Source organism: Pongo pygmaeus, chromosome 3 (assembly GCF_028885625.2).
Source record: "Pongo pygmaeus isolate AG05252 chromosome 3, NHGRI_mPonPyg2-v2.0_pri, whole genome shotgun sequence".
NCBI classification, from domain to species: domain Eukaryota; kingdom Metazoa; phylum Chordata; class Mammalia; order Primates; family Hominidae; genus Pongo; species Pongo pygmaeus.
Genome location: NC_072376.2, coordinates 132567750 through 132590955, shown reverse-complemented (window position 1 = coordinate 132590955; position 23206 = coordinate 132567750). Strand labels below are relative to the sequence as shown.

Below are 23206 nucleotides of genomic sequence, written 5' to 3'. Positions count from 1 at the left end.
TATGTGTAAATATATATGTTATTGTTGCTCTAAAATTGTAGCCTGATTTCAATATATGTTTGAGTATATATTGAAATTTGATATATATTCAACTATATAATCAAATATATATTGAAATTTGATATATACATACAATTTTAGAGCACTAATATAATTACACTAGTACTTTCAGTTCACACCAAATTTAAAATGGAAATACAAGAAGTGTACCCATATATAAATTAATATTACATTATACCTTTGTTGCCTTCAATTCCTAAGTGTGGGAGTACAAAATATGACTTTGATATCTATAATAATCAGCTGTCTTATGATGGGTACACATACACAATAAAATTTTGTAAAATTCTTGATAAAAAGTTCCAAACTCTTCGACTGCACTGTTCTTTCAATATCTTTTTTCCTGATTCCTCTCCTCTCGTACTTATTACTCACTCTGATTATCACCCAAGGGCTCAATCTCAGTATGAAGAGTCCTAAAGCATATGTTTTTTTGTAAGTTTGGCACAAAGAACACCTGGCTAGAAACCACATCCCCTGGATGCTGATCCTGAGAATTCGGTATCTGATGCCTCTCCTGAATTTATAAAGGAAGAGTGGTGTGTCCACCAGTGCCCACAAATCCATGGCCTCCAGGTTTGCATGACTGTTTTGTTTTCAAGTGTCTGTTTCTTTATGTTTTGATGGAGCTAGTATAAGTTGTTGAGTTTTTTTAGTGGAAGAGGTTGACATATTTGAGGATGAAGATGAGGGTTGCATAAGAGGAAAGAGGTAAGTCCACATAATTGAGAACTTTTATTGAAGAGTGACATTCAGATGGACAGAAACAAGAAAATACTTATATAGCGTGGCTCCTTATACAAAACGTCCCATAAACATGAAAACATGTTGTTGTGGTGACATGATGTGAATATTTTAAGTTTTGTTTGAGTGTTATAATAAAGCCCCTTAAAAACTCACAACAACCAGAATTTCGCATAAGAAATCAATTATTTCTGTACTAGCGGATTTGTGTAACACATTTAAAACAAAATGGAATTTGTATGTACTAAGTAAAGCAGACACTTCTGCATTGCTTTCTAACCTATATGATATGTGTGACCTATAAGAATGTAATCTTGGGCTGGGCACGGTGGCTCACGCCTGTAATCCCAACAGTTTGGGAGGCCGAGGTGGGTGGATCACCTGAGGTCAGGAGTTCGACACCAGCCTGGCCAACATGGTGAAACCCTGCCTCTACTAAAAATACAAAAAAAATTAGCCAGGCGTGGTAGGGGGCACCTGTAATCCCAGCTACTGGGAAGGCTGAGGCAGGAGAATTGCTTGAACCTGGGAGGCAGAGGTTGCAGTGAGCCGAGACTGCACCATTGCACTCCAGCCTGGGCGACAGAGCAAGACTCTGTCTCAAAAAAAAAAAAAAAAAAGAATAAAAAAGAGGAATGTAATCTTGTCTTGAAGACAGCAAGTGGTTTTAGGTGTGGGATTGGGGAGATTAATTTAAAATAAAATGCAGGTTAATTTATTTCAGGTTTGTGATTTTTGTTTTTTAAAAAATGACCAGTCTCACTAGACAACAAAGGAATCCTACTGCAATCAAGAATTGAGGTTATGGCCGGGCATGTTGGCTCACGCCTGTAATCCCAGCACTTTGGGAGGCCGAGGCGGGCAGATCATGAGGTCAGGAGATCGAGACCATCCTGGCTAACACAGTAAAACCCCTTCTCTACTAAAAATACAAAAAATTAGCCAGGCGTGGTGGCGGACGCCTGTAGTCCCAGCTACTCAGGAGGCTGAGGCAGGAGAATAGTGTGAACCCGGGAGGCGGAGGCTGCAGTGAGCCGAGATCGCACCACTGCACTCCAGCCTGGGTGACAGAGCGAGACTCTGTTTGAAAAAAAAAAAGGTTATTTGGCTAGATATATATACCTGACTTAAGGGATTTCAACAGAACGTTTCCAAACTTTACATTAAAAGATTTTTATTAGATCTTACTCCCTATTTGCAATACAATTTTGAGCAAATATACTCTCTCTCTCTCTGTCTGTGTGTGTGTGTGTACATGTGTGTGCATGAGAAAGAGAGAGACAGAAAGGCAGAGAACATCCCTACCTAGGACACTCCATAAGGACAAAGCCATGATTTTTATTAAGGAATGAAGGGCAATCATAGTGCTTATCAAGAATAACTCCATTTGAAACATGCTTTCGCTTTAGCCTTTCTTGAAGGACTATTTACAATAATTCAGCAGTCTACATAATTTAGATATGTTTGTGGCAAGATTGCCAGTATTGCTGGGCAATACTTCTGCTGTGGGTAATTGTTCCTTGCATCTGGCCTGGTCCCCGGGTCAGTGTTTGTCCCTTCTTTCCCCACAGTAGGGCTTATCTGAATGAAAACCAGAGGCCTAACTTTACTCTCACATCTCCTCAAGACCTCTTGGGCATTTGTCTCTTTGTGCTCAGGGTTGATGAGCTTCTGATGCCTTCCATGTGGATGTATGGTTGTCTGTGCATCAGGCTTGTCTGGGAGGGAAGATGTGAAGGCAAAATTCAACATTCTCCAAAAAGTCTGGATAGCAGAAAGCATGACTCCCCAGCTAGCCTTTTCTTTCTTAGTGAGGGAGTGTATATGTGATTTTGTATTCCATGGGTCACTCAGAAAGTGAGGGGTTGATTGCACTGTGGTTTCACAGATCCATGGCCTTTCAAAGGGACAAGGCAAGAATCTGGAATAGTTTATTAGAAGCTGGGGGGAAAACAGGGGTTACTGAAATCAGCCCTGTTAACTCAAAAACCATGGCCAGCCCCATAGATAAAATTGCATTTTGACTGGTCCTAGTTCCTTTGCTTTCTGAAAATGTAGAAATCCTAAGGAAATGTGATACTCTTCAAATATTTACTGTGAAAGATTTGTTGTAATGCTTTAGTAGTTCATTTTGTCTCCAAGGGCGCTGAGAAAGATTACCAGTTATGGGTAAGTTCTGGCAAGAGAGTCCCCATCCCCACTTTCCTAAGTGTCAAGGAAAATCTAAAATGAGATTGATTGGGTTCAAAATTGTAACTCTAAAGTCTCCAAGTATTGATTGTTCATTGCTCGATCTTAAGGTTGAACAAGCTTAAAAGCAACAATCTTATGCAATATTCATTCATACATTCAACAAATAATGGCCAAACACTTTATCCCAGGTACCTGATAACATCTATTCATTCAGCAACTTATGGTCTAATTGGGAAGAAAAATTTGTTTTTTGTTTGTTTGTTTGTTTGTTTTTTGTTTTTTTTTTTACTGTCTGCTCTTTTACTTGACAAACAGCTTTCTTGAAAGAAACTATTTTTTGTCATGAAATTAGCATGTATTCGAATTTCTTTTTCTCCGTGTGAAAACTGTTTCATTTCCTAACTACTAGGTAACTTCTACTTTGTAAGGAATTTCTAAAATCCAGTCATGCCTCTGAATCCAAGTACAAATATTTATTTAACACCTGCTTAATGCCCAGAACTTTTCTCAGGATAATGAAAACATGATTCAGACTTCTGAAGAGCTTTCCTGACTGACCAACTTTTACTTTGCCATTTCTTAGGTTGAATTTTCTAGCATTTGTTCTTGAGATTATTGATGAGTAGATTATACCTATCCTAAAACAGTTATTAGGATAATTTATCTAATGAAAGATAATTCTTAGATTACCAACATTGGTAAATGTGATTAATAGAAACAGAGTGATTAAAACGAGGGAGGGTATTGGATCTGTGGCTGACCTTGCAATAGCGTGATAGTGATGATTTCTGCTAAAAGTATTCCCTCTTACCTGCATTCTTTCTCTCTTTTCCTTTATCCTTTCAAGAATCTTGTGAGGCCATTACTGTGTAATGCAGGATGTTCTCAAGTGATTCAAAAAATCTAAACTACCAAGTTGTTTTCTATGTAATATACATTCTCATCTAGAAAACAGTGTCACCAAGTACCTAGCTGAGAATAAAATTCACTCATCCATTTCATTTTTGAAATTAATGTTGACATCTTTGCAAAAATATTAGCAATAAAGTAAGTTAAAAAAAGTAAATGAATACTGGAAATATATTTATTTAAATAAAATTCTTTAATATAGTTAAAACAGTGTCTAAATGACAGATAACTCTTAGGCCTAGAGCAGCACCACTCATCATGGCTAGCACTAAGAAATCCGAAGAGTCTATCACTCATGATGGCTCCTGAGTAGCCATGCTGAATGCATATTTTAACATGTTCTCAATTATTGATTGTGGATTAACTGCTGGTTATCCTGAGGATTTGGTTCTATTGTATAGCTATCATAGAAGCTTCTTTTGCCTTACAAAATGCAAATTGTAATTCATGTTCTAAACAAAGTATTGACATACTATCAATGCCAGATGAAAAAGAAAAAACAAGAGCTCACCAGGATAAATTCAGTGAAAAATGAGAAAAGGAAACTTTATTCTTAAAAAGGAAAAAAAAAAATCATAAGAGCTGTGAGACAGAAACACCAGGTAACCTACCTATAAAGGAAAACATATCAGATCAACAGCAGATTTCTCAGCAGAAACCCTGCAAACCAGAAGGGATTGGGGCCCTGTCTTCAGCCTCTTCAAACAAAACAATTATCAGCCAAGAATTTTGTATCCAGAGAAACTATTCATCATATATGAAGGAAAGATATAGTAATTTTCAGACAAACAAATGCTCAAAGAATTAACCATTACCAAGCCACCAATACAAGAATTGCTAAAAAGAACTCTAAATCTTGAAAACAAATCCTGGAAACACATCAAAACAGAACCTCTTTAAAGCATAAATCACACAGGACCTATAAAACAAAAATACATGTTAAAAAGCAAAAGCAAAAAACAAAAAAACCCAAAGTACACAGGCAACAAAAAACACAGTGAATGCAATAGCACCTCACATTTCAAAACTAATATTGAATTTAAATGGCTTCAATGCTCCACTTAAAAGATACAGAACCACAGAATGGATAAGAATTCACCAACCAACTATCTGCTGCCTTCAGGAGACTCACCTAACACATAAGGACTCACATAAACTTAAAGTAAAAGGGTGGAAAAAGGCATTTCACGCAAATGGACACCAAAAGCAAGCAGGGGTAGCTATTCTTATATCAGACAAAACAAATTTTAAAGCAACAGCAGTTAAAAGAGACAAAGAGGGACATTATTTGCTAGTAGAAGGTCTTGTCCCACAGGAAAATAGCACAATCCTAAACATATACACACCTAAAACTGGAGCTCCCAAATTTATAAAACAATTACTAATAGACCGAAGAAATTAGATAGACAGCAACACAATAATAGTGGGGGACTTCAGTACTCCACTGACAGCACTAGACAGGTCATCAAGACAGAAAGTCAACAAAGGAACAATGGATTTAAACTATACCTTGGTACAAATGGACTTAACAAATATATGCAGAACATTTCATCCAACAACCACAGAACACACATTCTATTCAGCAGCATATGGAACTTTCTCTAAGATAGACCATACGATAGGCCATAAAATGAGCCTCAAAAAATTTCAGAAAATTGAAATTATATCAAGTGCTCTCTCAGATCACAACAGAATAAAACTGGAAGTCAACTCCAAAAGGAACCTTCAGAACCTTGCAAATACATGGAAATTAAATAACCTGCTCCTGAATGAACATTGGGTCAAAAACAAAATCAAGATGGAAATTTAAAAATTCTTCTAACTGAATGACAATGACACAACCTATCTAAACCTCTGGGATACAGCTAAGGTGGTGCTAAGAGGAAAGTTCATAGCCCTAAATGCCTACATCAAAAAGACTGAAAGATTACTAACTGACATTCTAAGGTCACACCTCAAGGAACTAGAGAATCAAAAGCAAACCAAACCCAAATCCAGCAGAAGAAAGGAAATTACCAAGATCAGAGCAGAACTAAATGAAACTGAAACAAACAAACAAAAAATACAAAGGTAAATAAAACAAAAAGCTGGTTCTTTGTAAAGAAAAATTAAATTGATAGAACATTAGCAAGATTAACCAAGAAAAGAAGAAAGAAAATCCAAATAACCTCACTAAGAAATGAAACAGGAGATATTACAACTGACACCACTGAAATACAAATGATCATTCAAGGCTACTATGAACATCTTTACGCACATAAACTAGAAAACCTAGAAGAGATGGATAAATTCCTGGAAAAATACAACCCTCCTAGCTTAAATCAGGAAGAATTAGATACCCTGAGCAGACCAATAACAAGCAGCAAGATTGAAATGGTAATTTAAAAATTACCAACAACAAAAAAAGTCCAGGATCAGATGGACTCACAGCAGATCTACCAGACATTCAAAGAAGAATTGGTACCAATCCTTTTGGCACTATTTCACAAGATAGAGAAAGAAGGAATCCTCACTAATTCATTCTATGAAGCCAGCATCACCCTAATACCAAAACCAGGAAAGGACACAACCAAAAAAGAAAACTACAGACCAATATCCTTGATGAACATAGATGCTAAAATCATTAACAAAATACTAGCTAACTGAATCCAACAACATATCAAAAAGATAATCCACCTTGATCAAGTGGGTTTCATACCAGGGATGCAGGGATGGTTTAACATATGCCAGTCAATAAATGTGACACACCACATAAACAGAATTAAAAATAAAAATCACATGATTAGATGCAGAAAAAGCAACAAAATCTAGCATCCCTTTATAATTAAACCCTTCAGCAAAATCAACATACAAGGGACATAACTTAATGTAATAAAAGTTGTTTATGACAAACCCACAGCCAACATAATATTGAAAGGTGAAAAAGTGAAAGCATTCCTTCTTAGAACTGGAATAAGACAAGGATGCTCAATCTTACCACTCCTCTTCAACATAGTACTGGAACTCCTAGCCAGAGCAATCGGACAAGAGAAAGAAATAAAGGCCATTCAAACTGGTAAAGAGGAAGTAAAACTGTCCCTGTTTGCTGATGATATGATCGTTTACCCTCAAAACTGTAAGGACTCCTCTAGAAAGCTCCTAGAACTGATAAAAGAATTCAGCGAAGTTTCTGGATACAAGATTAATGTACACAAATTGGTAGCTCTTCAATACACCAACAGCGACAAAGTGGAGAATAAAATCAAAAACTCAACCCCTTTTACAATAGCTGCAAAAAAAAAAAAAAAAAGGCAACAAAAAAAAAAAAAACACTTAGGAATATACCTAACCAAGGAGTCGAAAGACCTCTACAAGGAAAACTACAAAACACTGCTGAAAGAAATCATAGATAACACAAACAAATGGTAATACATCCCATGCTCATGGATAGGTAGAATCAATTTTGTGAAAGTGACCATATTACCAAAAGCAATCTACAAATTCAATGTAATCCCCATCAAAATACTACCATCATTCTTCACAGAATTAGAAAAAAACAAATCTAAAATTCATATGGAACCAAAAAAGAGCCCACATAGCCAAAGTAAGACTAAGCAAAAAGCACAAATCTGGAGTCAACACATTACCTGATTTCAAACTATACTATAAGGCCATAGTCACCAAAACAACATGGTACTGGCATAAAAATGGGCACATAGACCAATGGAAGAGAACAGAGAACCCAGAAATAAACCCAAATACTTACAGCCAAATGATCTTTGACAAATCAAACAAAAACATAAAGTGGGGAGAGGACACTCTTTTCAACAAATAGTGCTGGGATAATTGGCTAGCCACATGTAGGAGAATGAAACTGGATCCTCATCTCTAACTGTACAAAAAAGCAACTTAAAATGGATTAAGAACTTAAACCTAAGACCTGAAACTGTAAAAATTCTAGAAGATAACATTGGAAAAACCCTTCTAGATATTGGCTTAGGCAAGGATTTCATGACTAAGAACCCAAAAGCAAATGCAATAAAAACAGAGATAAATAACTGGGACCTAATTAAACTAAAGAGCTTTTGCATGGCAAAAGGAACAGTCAGCAGAATAAACAGACAACCCATAGAGTGGGGGAAAAATCTTCACAATCTACACATCTGACAAAGGCTAATACCCATAATCTACAACAAACTCAAACAAATCAGTTAGAAAAAAACAAACAATCCCATCAAAAAGTGAGCTAAGGACATGAATAGACAATTCTCAGAAGAAGATATACAAATGGCCAACAAACATATGAAAAAATGCTCAACATCGCTAATGATCAGGGAAATGCAAATCAAAACCACAAGGCGATACCACCTTACTCCTGCAAGAATGGCCATAATCAAAAAATCAAAAAACAGTAGATGTTGGCGTGGATGTGGTGAACAGGGAACACTTCTATACTACTGGTGGGAATGTAAACTAGTACAGCCACTATGGAAAACAATGTGGAGATTCCTTAAAGAACTAAAAGTAGAACTACATTTGAGCTAGCAGTCCCACTAGTGGGTATCTACCCAGAGGAAATGATACTTGCCCACACATGTTTATAGTAGCACAATTCACAATAGCAAAATTGTGGAACCAACCCAATTGCCCATCAATCAATAAGTGGATAAAGAAACTATTTTTTTATATATATATATATACACACACATATACACACATTTGTATATTTGTGTATATGTATGTATATATGATGGAATATTATGCAGCCATAGAAAGGAATGAATTAACAGCATTTGCAGTGACCTGGATGAGATTGGCGACTATTATTCTAAGTGAAGTAACTCAGGAATGGAAAACCAAACATCGTATGTTCTCACTGATATGTGGGAGCTAAGCTATGTGGATGTAAAGGTATAAGAATGATACAATGAACTTTGGGGACTTTTGGGGAAGGGTGGGAGGGGGATGAGAGATAAAAGACTACAAATATGGTGCAGTTTATACTGCTAAGTTGAAGGGTGCACCAAAATCTCACAAATCACCACTAAAGAGCTTACTCATGTAACCAAATACCACCTGTACCCCAATAACTTATGGAAAAATAAAAATAATTAATTAAATAAAAGAATGGATCATATAATTTTAAAAAATTACCTTACAGCACGTATTCTATGGAAAGGAAACTATTTAAAACATGAAAGAGGAAAACACATCCCTTGGCAGGCAACTCCTGATGATTGCAGTGTGGTTTTCCATTCTGCAAAAACTGTTTTGCCCATTGTTTCTGGACTCCCAACACCCTGCAGCCTTCCCTGTGGCTGGTACCTATGAGGAGCTCCTTCCTCCAATTAGGGCAGAAGTGGGAGAAAAGGTCAGAGGCAAACACCCTGCTCCTCTGCTCTTAAGAAGCCCTGGCTACAAAACTGACTAAGGGAAGTAAAATCTCCGTTAAACCGACATCATGTGTAAGAGAATAGCAATCATAGCTATTCTTGACATGGAATTATTTAACACATATTGTATATATGGAGTTATTCAATAAATATTAACCACCAATGTGAAGGAATATATTTACTTTTATCTTCATAAGTCTGTATGATAGGAAGGGTAAGTATTTAAAATGATGACTGTAAGCGTAAAGGGGTCATTTGTCTAAGATGTAAATATCTAGATTTGTCGAGACAGAAACTAGAGGTTCTTAAATATCTTCAAATGGAAACAGAGCAAAAGTCACCATTGTGGAATGTACTGATGGATCTATGCATCCCAAGTGACACAACATGTTCCAACTTTATTTTTCTCTGTACTTTTAAAAACTCTTCGCCTGGCATGGCTGCTTTATGTGGGGACTCTCCAGAGAGAGTGCACACGATGCTTGCTCGGGAGACGCAGCCTTCCTTATTCTAGAAGCTCCCAGATTACTACAGCAGGCACCAGTGGGGTGCATTCACCCACAATAGGTAGGTTTGATCACACCCATCACCATCAGCCTGAACCTGTATTTAGATTTTGCTTCACGCAGGACATGAACATCCCTGTGGAACCGAAATGAGCCACCTTCAAGGCACTATGCTCCTGCCACAGGAACCAGGGAGCTCCACCTCTTCTTCCACACTCCAGGAGCCCTTCCCAGAGCAGCCATCCCAGACATAGAAGGCAGGTTCATTCTGAAACCCAGGCAGCCAGCCAGAGGCCAGCAGCGGAGTATTGAGTGCCTTTCTTTCCTGCAAGTGCCTTCTCTCAGATCGTCTCCATTCCTAAAACCAAGCCCATGACACAGACACGTTCTCCATGCAGAGGGAGGAGGACAGTATAGGCAGGAAGCCAATACCTGCCCAGAATCAGGCTTAGAGAAACCTGAAATGTCTGAAATCAAGGCCCAACTCACTTCTAGGAAGATTTCTTTCATGTGTGTAAGTAGGTAGATACACTCTTCTCTGTATCCTCAGAACAATGTACACATAATTACGTGTGTGCAGTCTGTGTGTCTGGTGAGAATATGGCTTTTGAAGGCCTGGAAACTCATGCATTTTCTATCCCGGGGTTTTGCTGTTGAACTGAGCCCAAAGCAGGAGGTGATCAAATGATGGCATGGTTTAAACACATCTGGAGTGGCAGAGTTAGAGAGAAGCAGAGTTATAGAATTGAACTGCAGTCTACTCTGGACTGGCGCTGAAGTGCCCTTTGGGTTCTATCCTGAATTAAACTCTCAATTCTACTCTCTCCCCACCACCATGCTTACTTTCCAAGTCGGCTTCAGATCCAGGTTTAGACTGGAACTAGCATGAACATTTATGATTGTGGGCTTTTTCATCTCCCTTTCTGTCATTTTCCCCACTACCATTTCAGTATCCTACCATTCATATTTCTTTCTCTGAAGAAAATGTGTTATTAATTTGGGAAATATTTTGGCAAGAATGGAATTTCTAAATAAAGCATTTTTATTGTTGTGACTGTTAGCCTATGGGCAGAAAGTTTCAAAAGTTTTATACATATCCTAATTTGAGCCTGCAGAAACCACTATCTCAATTCCTCCAGGGCTATTTAAGAAAGGCCAGTTAGCTTGCTTAATCATCCTGCCTTTTTCATGGCAATAGCATATACTTTTATTGTTTAAAAAAGTGATAGGAACTCTTGCACCAAATAATGTGCATTACAAAAGGTGCAGCTAAGCCTGAAAATATTTTTGAGAAAGTACAGGATTCAATGTCTACTTTCCTCTTGGCCTTTATTCAGAGAGTAGCTAGTTATATAGCTTTGCATCAAGGGCTAGAGAATTCTTCCTAAGAACATTCTCTTATTAAAGCTAAATAACTGAATACATTTGGATAGTTCTAGAAACAATAAAATCAAATTAAGAATAGGGAAACCAGGTTATGTACAACAACTTAGCCTATATATTAATGTGTACTATAATAAACATTTGCACATGATGACATACAGATATATCCTTCTGGATTGAAGGATGGCTTTGCTTCTTCCTTACCTTCTTTTAAAATAACAGGGGCATGACTGTTAGGTAGAGTGGTGGCATGCCTTTGTGACTGCATACCTTGCTAAACCAAATGGAGAATGGTGGTGGGTTCTGTTCTGGGGGGAGGAGACTGATGTCTAGTCTGCCTTAGGCCATCTGAGTGAGGGATAAAATTACTTTTATCAAGACTGCTCTGAACCATGGTTTGTCCTGAGCAGTCCATTCTATTACTCAGTCCAGTAAGCTGTAGGTAGCATCATTCATGCTACAGTTGAGCAAACTGAAGCTCAAAGACTTCTGAGGAAGTTGTCTGACTACATAGCAGAACCAGGAGCCCATCCTGACCTCTTGAGTCAGCAAGAGTATTGCCACTGTGTGCGTGTACAGAGAGATGCACTCGATGTCCCAGGGAAGCCAAGTGAATGGGTGTTTAAGAAACATTGAAATGGTGAAATATTGCTCATTTGTTTATCCTTCTACAACTTGCCTCCTCTGTTGACTTTTTCAGTATGTGGTATAAGGAGGTTATTTATAAAAATATTAAAGTACCTTGTTAGGAAAACACCCATAGTTGAGCAGTGGGAATCTTCAACTCAACCTTTTATTGCTGATCACTTTTCCTTGAGAAGCTCTTCTTCAGCATTTCTTTGGTAAGGTCGTTGGGTAGGTAAAAATTATTTCTGGATAGCTGGGCAGGGTGTCACAAGGACCAGGGCCACCAGGGATCTTACCACAGAACCAAGGACTGACTAGAGAAAGTGGACTCAAGTTATCCATGGAGATGCCTAAGAGTTGCAGCCTCCAAAACAAAGAAGCCAGAGGCTGACTGAGAAGTGGGGTCAGGCAGGTTGTGTCATGAAGGGCAGGATCCTTTTGATGGGAGAGAGTTGACCATGGTTGAGGATTCGGAAAGTCCAACTGGAAATCTGAGTGGCAGGAGACATACTACAAAAGTAGATAATTACTGAACTCTATTTTATTTGAATATCCAGTATTTTCAACTTTTTATTTTCTCATAGAGACTGAGTCTCCCTGTCACATAAGCAAAAGTGTCGTGGCGCCATCACAGCTTCCTGCAGACTCTAACTACTGGGCTCAAGCAATTCTCCTGACTCAGCCTTTTGAGTAGCTGGGATTACAGGCATGAGCCACCATGCTGGCTATTTTTAGGTTTTAAAGTGGATCTGACATGTGACTCCACTGATTACAATTAATATCAGTAAACTTGAACAACTAGATCTTAAGTACCTTACGATAGAATGCAAGAGGTGGTAACTAGCACTGTCTAGGAAGTATTCCTACTGGAAGAATGGAACATAAGTCTGATCAAGCCTCCAGGTTTAACTGCAGTCTGTGGGATATAGGGAAGAATAACACATTAATGCCAAGTATGCAGTTAGCCAATTTCAGAATGTGGGAAAATCTACACAACAAATGATTGTTTCTCTCTCTTCTCAACATCACAACAAACGTGTTGTAAAATGGAAATAGTCAAAGTTAAGTGGATTAAACTACTACATCGAATAATCTCACTTTTTACTTATGTATTCAGACCAGAAGGGAGTTCAAAGAAGATGTTCTATGATAAACTGGGCCTTTTGGTGGGCCTCTAGCACTTGCCAGGACAACCTGTGCATGGCTCCACCAGCCCCAAACCCAGGACAGCTGTTTGGAGCTTCTCTCACAGACGTTTGTGAGAATGACAAGCTGCCTGCCCCTCTGCTGGTAGGTCTCATTTTGTCTGGTCTTCTTTTTGGTAGCCCTCCTGAAGAGAGAGAACTCTCGGGGAGTCAAGTGTTTTCATCCAAATCTATCGCAAAGTGGAGAAATCTTTAGACAATGACAAACCCTAGCTTTGAGGGACAAGATTTGTCAATTTTACTTCAGTGACTAGAAATATGATTTAGATGCTGCAGGATCATAAGGAAAAGACAGTAGGGAAGGATATTCTTTCGATGGTTTCAGCCGAGACCCATGTACACGGGCTTGGATAAATCAAAATGGGCTCTGTGTTATGAATCTCTGGGACTTCCCCTTCCCCTCGCATCCTCGTTTCAGCTTCTTCCTTCAACTCCACACTAGTCCCAAATCTCCTGTAATTATGTCTACATCTTACACTACTCAGTCTTACAACTCAAAATATCTCCCATAAATTGATTTGTATTTCCAGTACTTAAGCATAAAAATTCATCCTTTGGCATATAATAATCCTTTAATCTTAACAGAATATGTCAACTTAAAGCCACAGAGTTTAGCCTGTGTTGCTTCAAATTGGTGTCTGAAATTGTCTGTGGTGACATTTGTTGAGTGTATAGAATCTTTCCAAGTATTCTACTAGATGTAGGGAATGTTAATGGGAAGAAACTAATCATTTTAAGTGTATGCTAGATACTACCCTAGACCTTGCATTTTTCACAGAGAATTCAGGGGGTGGCTATGATTATCATCACTCCCACTTCACAAATGAAAAATTTTCAAATGGCTTGGTAGTACTGTGTCCAAGGTCACACAGTAAACAAGTGGAATAGTAGACACAAGTTCCTTGAGTCATTTTGCTGTGACATTATTTTCTTTTACGCTGCAAGGAGGGGACATGAAGATAGAACAAAAGGATGTGGAAACTGGTGAAAAGAAAATGTAATCAGAGAAGGCTTCAGGGAGGAGACGGTTTTAAGCCTGATTTAACAGAGCCCAGAAAATATAGGAAGTAGGAATGGGGCATTTGGACCCTTAAAGGGGAGCAAACAAGTGGGAAATTGGTGTGCAAAAATATTTCCATAATTGGGGAACCCATATTAGGGAGTAATCAGAAAAGAATGGTGAAGGAGAGGATTCCACAGAGGCTTCGATGTACAGGAGTTTGATTTCCTAGTGTAAATTCACTGAAAAGGAAAATCGGATTTAAAAGGTTTCAGTATATTAATATAGAATGGATTAATGGGTAGAAAATACAGAGACACACAAAGAATTCAAAATGTACTTCACTCCTTCCAGCTCCAGCACTGTAACCTCAGATCCCTTAGCTCTGGCTGCAGAAAGGAGGCAAGCTTGTCCTTTGGGCTTGTAAATATGAAACACCTTGTACCTTTCTTTCGTTTTCTCCCCATAGGATATGCTTTCCTTTGTCAATCAAAAAGGGCCATGCATAGAGAAAATTGGGTAACATAAACTCATGTAGACTCCTGAAGGAGAAACTCAATTCAGGAGATAAAGTAAACTTGGACAGCGAGTCTGTTGTCGTGGTGGCCTCTATCTTTAAGGTAGGTAAAGTTTTAGCATTATCTATGCACAGGATATCTCTGAAGTTTTATGATTGGTTTCTCTTATCTTGACTGCCTGAGAACAATAATTGGCATAGTCTTTCAAGAATCTGAAAAACTGAAAAACCCTTGACAGTGTCAAAATTTAAGAAGATTGATTTCCTCTGTTTTTCAAAACTTTATATGATAGATATGCTGTCCTTTCTCATCACACACCAACCTTTCCATCTTCACTCCTGAACACTCCGTGCCAAATAATAACAATGATTAGTAATCATAATACAATACGTGTTAAAATACACAATTACATACAGAGAATGTTTGCCAAATTAAGCATCCTACATTTGATGACTTCCCACTGCCTAAGACATCTCCACGGCATGCTTTGACCTTGATGTTGAAAGTGGTGTAGCAATGCCTCTACTATGGTGCCTTCTTTAACCTTTACCACCTATGACTCACTTTGGTAATATTTGTTATGCATTGCCTACCACCCACAGTTATAGTCACGCAGTCACCAATTCTTACCACAAGCCTCTTGTAAATCTGACTTTTAATGTGGGTGCAGCAGCCAGAATTAGTTTGGAATTCAGAAAATTCCATTTCTACAAAAATAGGTAAGTTTTGAATAGATACAGCAAAATCACAAGTGTCTAGGTACATTTCTACAAGGGAAAATAATAAGGAATTTAGTCAGTCCATTTCGGCACATGTTAACAGCTCTGAAAAAAATTATGGTAGTGTGGTAATGACTAAACAGGTTTTTTAAATTGTCTTAGAATCTCAGTTACCTTTGGTCATTCGTTATCCCCATTAATGTTCAGCCATGTGATAAATAGCAACATTTCTGTAATGATGTATGGAGGACTGCTACTATGGTAGGAGCATAGTGATATACACTAGTATGGAAATCACTAGTTGGGTGCTGTCCTCTCTGAGGTACACACATGAAATTGATTTAATATTTCACAAAGACTTAAGAGTTATCATCTGCAGATTTTGCAATCTTAGTCTTGATAATACTATGTCAAATAACTGGAGAGTTGGCTTAAGCCAGAAATGAATATATGACTTGGACCACATTGGGCCTGCCTTTGTGCTGTCTATAGACAGAGATCAAATAGCAAATACCCTTGGCATAGTCTGCTTGGCTCCTCTTCTAGCTTCACCACTCATCCCTATCAATGGACTCTGCTGCACAGAGTCCAGGAATCCAGAGAAGAGACACATGCTCTGAATGCATGTAAGTGTGGTACACATCAGACAAAGGTGTTCCTGAACTCAGCCTCCTAGAGTCAGCCAGAGCTGGAGTGTTTCCTTCCTCCTAACATATTGGGACCCTTCCATAGGAAGTGAAGTGAACAGCCATAACTACCAGACATGGCTGTATAACATAACCACAGTACATAGTGATGGCGTAGGGGGACTAAGACTTCACATTTTTTACTCTTCTGTCCTCAGTCCTCCAAAGCATGCCTAGCACAAACCACAGCTCAATAAATATTAGTATGAAGGAACAATTACTGGATTTTAATCATGATAGTTGCCTAAAGGTATTTCCTGAACTAGTTGCGTTAAGAGGAGTGTTGGGCTATTCAGTGAGAGCAGTGGAAACAAGGTGTGCCTTTGAAGCTAGCAAGGTAATAAGACAATTTTCCCTTTCCCTCATTGTTAACAGACACACACACACACACACACACACACACACGCATACACACATGAATGAAAGCGTCACAAATTTTAATTGGCTCAATTGCATAGTATTAAGATTTGTTCATCAGCCCGGTAATGTGAGACGTTTTCATGCACCACTTAGGACGCTTACACTGGCATGCATCTAGCACTAATACTCAGAGGACTGAAGTTATGATATATCTAAATGTTGATTAAGCATCCTTTCTATGGAGGGTGTTTCTGTTCCAGCCCAGAGGTTTAAGGAGTAACATGTAGTTTCTCACGGGAGATTTCTGTATATATCCAGCAACTTTCTACTCATAAGTAAAGAAGTGACGTATTATACAGTTAAAGAGAGAATGAAGCTATTGAGAGAGCTTTCTCCCCAGGAGCACAGATAGCCCAAGTCAGAAGGCCCAGTCCTCAACATGTGTGCATGAGCACATGGGTGTGTGACTTTAGTTCATTCGGTTCTGAAATTTTCTTGCTAGAAATTAAAAAACTGTGTCTAAATAAGCAACATTTTTATGCTTATTTCTTTTCAAGAAATTGATAGGATTTAGGGTGCTTTATCACCAGGCCCTGTCAGTTTGTGCAAGTTTACTAAAATATGCATAAAGAAGTTTCAGACCATAGGAGGAGACTTTATCTTCTTTCCCACCACTGCCCACACTCTGCTTGTTTGTATGCTGCTGGTTTTCGTTGGAGAAAAATCCAAGCACTTGCTTCTGGGTGTGCAAGTCAGGAAGGAAGAGAGTACTAAGCTGAGTTTTTCAATTAAGTGTTTTCTTTGTAATTTCTCTGACATGTATTTGCCATAAGAATAATTTTTAATCTATGTAAGGATTTTCTTCGAAACATCTGAGAAAGTATATTTTCATCCCAACTCTTTGATAAGCGGCATGGTGTTATGGATCAGGAGAACAAGGAAGAGATAATAACTGCAATCCAGAGGTAAGGAAGCAATAATTACTGTATTCTAGGCACATCTCAAAAAACCAGCTAACATATTCTTTAAAAAATATTGGTTTGTTGTATTTTTTCAGTTTTATGCGCTGAAAAAAATGACCAGTGCCAAAGGGGTTTACGGGGTCATGCACATACAGTCTAGTTTAAAAATAAATGAATACCTTAGTACTGTCACTGAATTCTTGCTTTTCTCCTAATATTATTAATATAGAATCTTTGACCATTGCACATCTGAATACATAACATTGACAGGAGATGAAATTCTTTGGTCCAAGAAAAATAACAGGGGACCAGTCTACCAGTGGTATAATCTTAACTTTGTCAAATAGTCAAATAACCAGAGAAATCAATATCTGCTTCAGGAATTGAATTTAATAAAATATTTTTGTATGCATTCCTGCCTGGAATGAGTCTTAGATAACAGATAAGCTTTGGGTACTTATCATTTTTTTGGGCAGGAGACAGCATTCCTGTATTGCTACTTTAAAAGTGAAGGGAGCCCTTTAAAGTGAATTGTTTCATATTATCAGCAAGTTTTTGTTGAGCATACTATGAGATGTTACAGGGGTTTTAAATATGCTATTGGATTTTAGTAATGTTTTCCCAAGTTAAAACACACTGTAGTGGTTATAAGGAAATATTTTCTGATATATCTCCTAAGACACATTTTAAAATGCTGTCTTACAACATATGAAGAACATATTTCTCTATTCTTTTGTATTTTCACTGAGTTGTGTAAATGCTATATAAAAAAAATACTTGTTTCATTTCTCTGTATTTACAACTTCCTGAGTAAAATTTCTGGCTTTGAGAGTGCATATTTTTGTGTTTAGGCTTTTAGACCAGCTGCCAAAAGCCAATGTTGTTCTCTTGTGATACCTTTTTGGAGTGTTACATAACATTGAGCAGCATTCCTCAGCCAATCAGATGACAGCTTATGATTTATCTGTGTGTATAGCCTCAAGCATTATTTTCCTGCCTACTCCCTGTAGCTCAGAAGTGGTAAATGAGTCACCAAAAAGGTAATGAGATCTTTCATTTTTATTCCCTGGGGAGCAAAGTCCTCACTTTGAACTTGAAATTCAGGATATTAACTCAAAGGAACCAGCTTTTTTAAGACGCACAGTTTAATTACACTTCTGAAGTGGCAGTTTTGTTAATACTATTCTAGGGGTTGTAGAAGGTAGGTGGTGTATGAGAAGGTAGGTTGTCAAATAGGAAATTGAGAGCAGTGAGTCACTTCTCCTTTCCCATCTAGGAGACAAAACACTAGATTGACTATACCACACAGAGATAAGAAAGTGGTGTGACATAATAGAAAAAAAAATCTGTTCTTTGGAGTTTGACAAGCCAAGATTCAATTCTCAGTCTCATCACTGAGGGATGTGTAACCTGGGGCAAAGATTCCAAGCCAAGGTTTCCTCATCTCAACAATGGCAGTAGTGATAAGGCCCAGCTCCTCTGGTCATTACTGACACTTCATTGGCGGTTTGGATGATATGAACACTCTTGGCTCCACACATATTGCCTTCCTCTGTCAATCGGGGCTCACAATTGGCATTCAGGGATCTACTTGGCTACCATTTTGTCTCTGCTGCTGGAATGAGAAAACTAGTAAAACATTCTAGAATATCCTAATGGAGCTACAATGTACCTAATAAAAAGACCCCAGCTCTCTCCCAAGATCACCCAGAGAGCAATCCTGAGGCCAGGCAATGGGTGGAGAGGGACTGCACTTGGACGAGCAGAGATTTTCTCTCCAGCTGCCTCCTTCCTTCACAAAAGACCCTCAGAGAATGTCTGTTTCCCAAGTTCAAGATACTTAACAAGTGAATTTGACAAGTTTTTATCCATTGGGTGCTTTATAAATTTAGAGAATATATATCCTTAACCCAAATATCGTATATGAGTTGCTTGAAAATTATCCTATTTTTAAGGATGTGACCATTGATATAAAATGTTAGCTATTAAGCTAAGCTATAAATTATAACTTTAGCCCACTGATAAGTATTTTAAGATATGTGCCATAAATGCTGTTGAAAAGATCATAGTTGTTTCTTAGAGAAAACTGGTTCATATCTTTCTACATCTACTCTGATTTTTTCTTAGAATTCTGAATTTCATGTTTTTTCACTCCAAGATTCATAGATGAAATATGATTTATAGCTATGCCAAATGAAAAGAGCACCCTATTTTTCCCTTTTGTGTTACAGGTTTCTATTGTACAATTTCTCATTGAAAACTGCCTCAGCATATTTGGAGAAGACATCACTTCCCTCTTGGAGAAGAGCTCAATGACTTGTGACAACAGTGATGCTTCAGGTACCTTGAGAAATTTGGCTAGTTTTGATGAGAAACAGTGAGTAGGGCTGCCAGGAGTCATGAGAGATGCTTAGGCAGTGGCTGTCCTGGATTCCAAGGCAAGCCCCAAGCACAATGATGCAGGACCCAGGACTCCATCTGCTCATTCTTTATAAGGTTAGCTCACAGGTCATCTGCTGAGAAGGTCATCTGCTCCTCCTTCACTGTGCTCACTGAATGAGGACATTCCAAGATCCCAGCTCCTCCCATTTGAACTTTCCTTTTCCTAATCCCATGCATCTGTGTTTGAGAAAATCTTCCCACATGATTTTCTATTTTCCCATTTCTTCCATGTTGTATTACTTTAGTATTATTATTAATAAATGCACATATTGTGTATATGCATATTAGTCTGTTTTGTGTTGCTATAAAACAATACCTGAGGTACGGTCATTTATAAATAAAAGAATTTTATTTGGCTTAAGGTTGTGCAGATTTTACAAGAAGCATGGCATCAGCATTTGCTTCTGGTGAAGGACTCAGGAAGCTCTTACACATGGCAGAAAGTGAAGGGGGAGCGGGTGGGTCACATGGCAAGAAAGGAAGCAAGAGAGATGGGAGGAAATGCCAGCCACTTTAAGCCATCAGTTTTCCTGTGAACTAATAGAGCAAGCCCTCGCTCATTACCTTGGGGAGGGCACCAAGCCATTCATGAGGGATCCACCCCCATGACCCAAACACCTCCCACTTAGCCACACCTATCACATTTCAGATCAGGTATCAAAAAGAGATTTGGAGTGAACAAATATTCAAACTATCTCATTATGTGATGATTTGATACATTCCTAAAATATAATCAAAGTAATTGGAATATCCATCATCACTGGGGCTCACAACTGATATTCAGGGTGCCACACCCTGACATTTCTCTCTTCAGGGATATTTTTCTCTTTCATATTGGCAAAGAGATTTTTTTGTAATTTGGCTGTTGAATTTCTTACTTTTCCAAGTCATCGCTATTAGTCATCTTGTTCTCAAGCTCAGTTGTTTTTTTCTTTCAGAACTTCGCAAATGTCTTCTCACTCCCTCCTGGCCTGTATGGATTCCACTGTCACTCTGTTGCCAGATAAATTGGAGCTCTTTTCTGTGTTATTTGCTTCCTTTCTCTTGCTGCTTTTAACATCCTCTCTTTGTCTTTGACTTTTGAGAGTTTAATTATTGTGTGTCTTGGGGTTGTCTTGTTTGGGTCAAATATGTTTGGTGTTCTCTCACTTTCCTGTACCTAATACTCAGATCTTTCTCAAGTTTGGGAAATTTTTTGTTATTTCTTTGATTAAGGCTTTTTACACCTTACTTTTGCTTCTCTCCTTCTTGGGCAGCAATATTTCTTAGATTTGATCTTTTGAGGTAATTTTCTCTTGTAGGCTATTTTCATTCCTTTGTATTCTGTTTTTTTTTTTTTTCTCCTCTGACTGCATAATTTCAAGTCATCTGTCTTTGAGCCCACTGATTCTTTTCTTTGCTTGATTCATTCCACTGTTGAGAGCCTGTGGTGAATTTTTCAGTTCAGCAAATGTAAATGTATTTCTATGTTTCAGGATTTCTCTTTGATTTTTTAAATCATTTTTTAAATCATTTCAATATCTTCATTAAAGTTATTAATAAGTTTTAAGTAGCTTTTCTGTGCTATCTTAGAGATTACCGAGTTTGCTTAAAATTGCTATTTTGCATTTTTGATCAGAAAGCTCACATATCACCATCTCATTAGGGTCAGTCACTGGTTTCTTGCTTTGTTCATTTGGAGAGGTCATGATTCCCTGTTTGCTCCTGTTTCTTGTGGATGTATATCTGTGCCTTTGCATTGATGGATTGGTTGTGTATTCTAATCTCCTCTGTCTTGCTTGTTTTGGTTTATATTCAGTATGCTTGCCTAGAGAGTCTTTGTAATTTGACTGTTAAATTTCTCACTTTTTCCCCACAAGATTGTTGCCTTCTTTTTGGCACTAGATGGCACCTTAAGCCCCGGTTTGTCTTGGCTCTAGCACACAATCAGAGCACTGCCTATCCTGAACATGGAAAGTCCTAAAGGGAATATTAAGGCAGCATGGAAAAACTGGCTAAGTGTTTGTATCCAGCGCCCCTGTGCAACATACATCCTACAATGTGGGGCTGCTGAACCACGACTCTGATTTAACATCTGCTTTGGTGAAGTCACAGAGCCGAGTTTCTAGGGCTGGGGATAGTACTCCCACTTCCTCCCTTTGTTTGCAACTGTCCTCAGGGATATTTCTTTCCTCAGGCACCCTAATGCTTCCTGTGGGATGAGGCAGAGACTAGCCTCCTGCCAGGGAACCCAAGATGGTGAGGAAGCTGGTGTCCACCTCAATCTCATGTTTTTCAGTGTAGAAACCATGATTCAGGGGAAATTTTCTGTATTTTGATGCCAGGTAGATTAGGGGTTGCGGAGGGACATCACAAACATGAAAATCCAATATTCTTACCATTTGCTCAGATGTTTTTCACTTCTTCGTGGCTCTGAGAACTGATGCATTCTCATATTTGGTTTCTGAGAGTGAAGCCAGCTTGAATCTATCATGGCATTTTTAAACCAGGAGTCTATTGTACTACATTTTGTTGTATTGTATTGTGTATGTATTTACTGAAGCAATATAAATTACTCTGCAACTCGATATCCTAGGCAACCATTTTGTTTGTTCATAACTTACATTAGAGTTTTGGTGGAGGCTCAGCTGTGCAGTTCTTCTTCTGGTCTTACCTGTGTCTTCATGCGTCTTCAGTCAGCTCACAGCTCCACTGAGGCTAACTTATGTGTCTATTGGTCAGTGTTTGCTCTCATTTGGTCCTCATGTCTTTAATAAGCCATCTCAGCCTTATTTGCTTAGAAGAAGTGTATACAGCAACAAGAAAGGGTAAATGCTGTTCAAGCCTCTGTTTGCCTCACATTTGCTAATATCACGTTGATCAATGTCCAGAGTCACATGCTCAAGCTTAGAGTCGATGCAGGAGACAGCACAAGGGATGTAAAGAGAAAATACAAAGCTATAAAACAAAGTGTCATTCATTGCTATTGAGAGCTATTAGTGTAATCTGCCACATATAATAATCACAATTCAAGGCAGCATCACTACTACACACATCCTTTTACTGATCAGTTTGTAACCCTCCATTCTTTAGCATTTCCTAAAGAGTATTCCCTGAGTGGAAGGAAATATCTTTAAAATAATAACAAACTTTTTTCTCAGGTATTTCTTGCCCCCATCCATCTTCCTTTATGGTAATCGGGCCCTTAGCTCAGAGAAGAGAAGTTATAGCAGAAATATGAGAAGAAAAGAGCTCTTGTGGCTTGTGAGTTTGAAAAATGTAGTCTCCTAAGAAAATAAAATCTATTTGTGGCATAAAGATTTAGGTAAAAGCCTCATAGGAAAAGCTGAAAACCATTAGGTTTATGAGACATGTGTCCACTTCCTCAATAGACTTCTAAAGGAAGCAAGAAGCCTTCATAGAATAAATAGCTAAATGACATGTCTAAGGAAGATGGAGCTCTGCACATTCATACGGAGTTTCTCATACCTCATCATAGAACAAATCAGGACAATTATTCCATCAGACCAAGAATAGTATG

At 38.2% G+C, this 23206-nt stretch overlaps 1 long non-coding RNA gene across 2 annotated transcripts in view; it reads left to right on the top strand.

Moving 5' to 3' along the window:
• The window catches only part of LOC129035031 (uncharacterized), a 37742-nt gene extending 17775 nt beyond the window's left edge, over nt 1-19967 (top strand). The window contains exons 3-8 of one of the 2 annotated variants that reach the window (XR_008502074.1): nt 501-636; nt 12912-13084; nt 14469-14619; nt 17138-17247; nt 18096-18284; nt 19476-19967. This is a non-coding gene — a long non-coding RNA (uncharacterized LOC129035031). The remainder of the gene's footprint in view (nt 1-500; nt 637-12911; nt 13085-14468; nt 14620-17137; nt 17248-18095; nt 18285-19475) is intronic. The other variant, XR_008502073.1, reaches the window with a different exon arrangement.
• The last annotated feature ends 3239 nt before the right edge of the window (nt 19968-23206 follow it).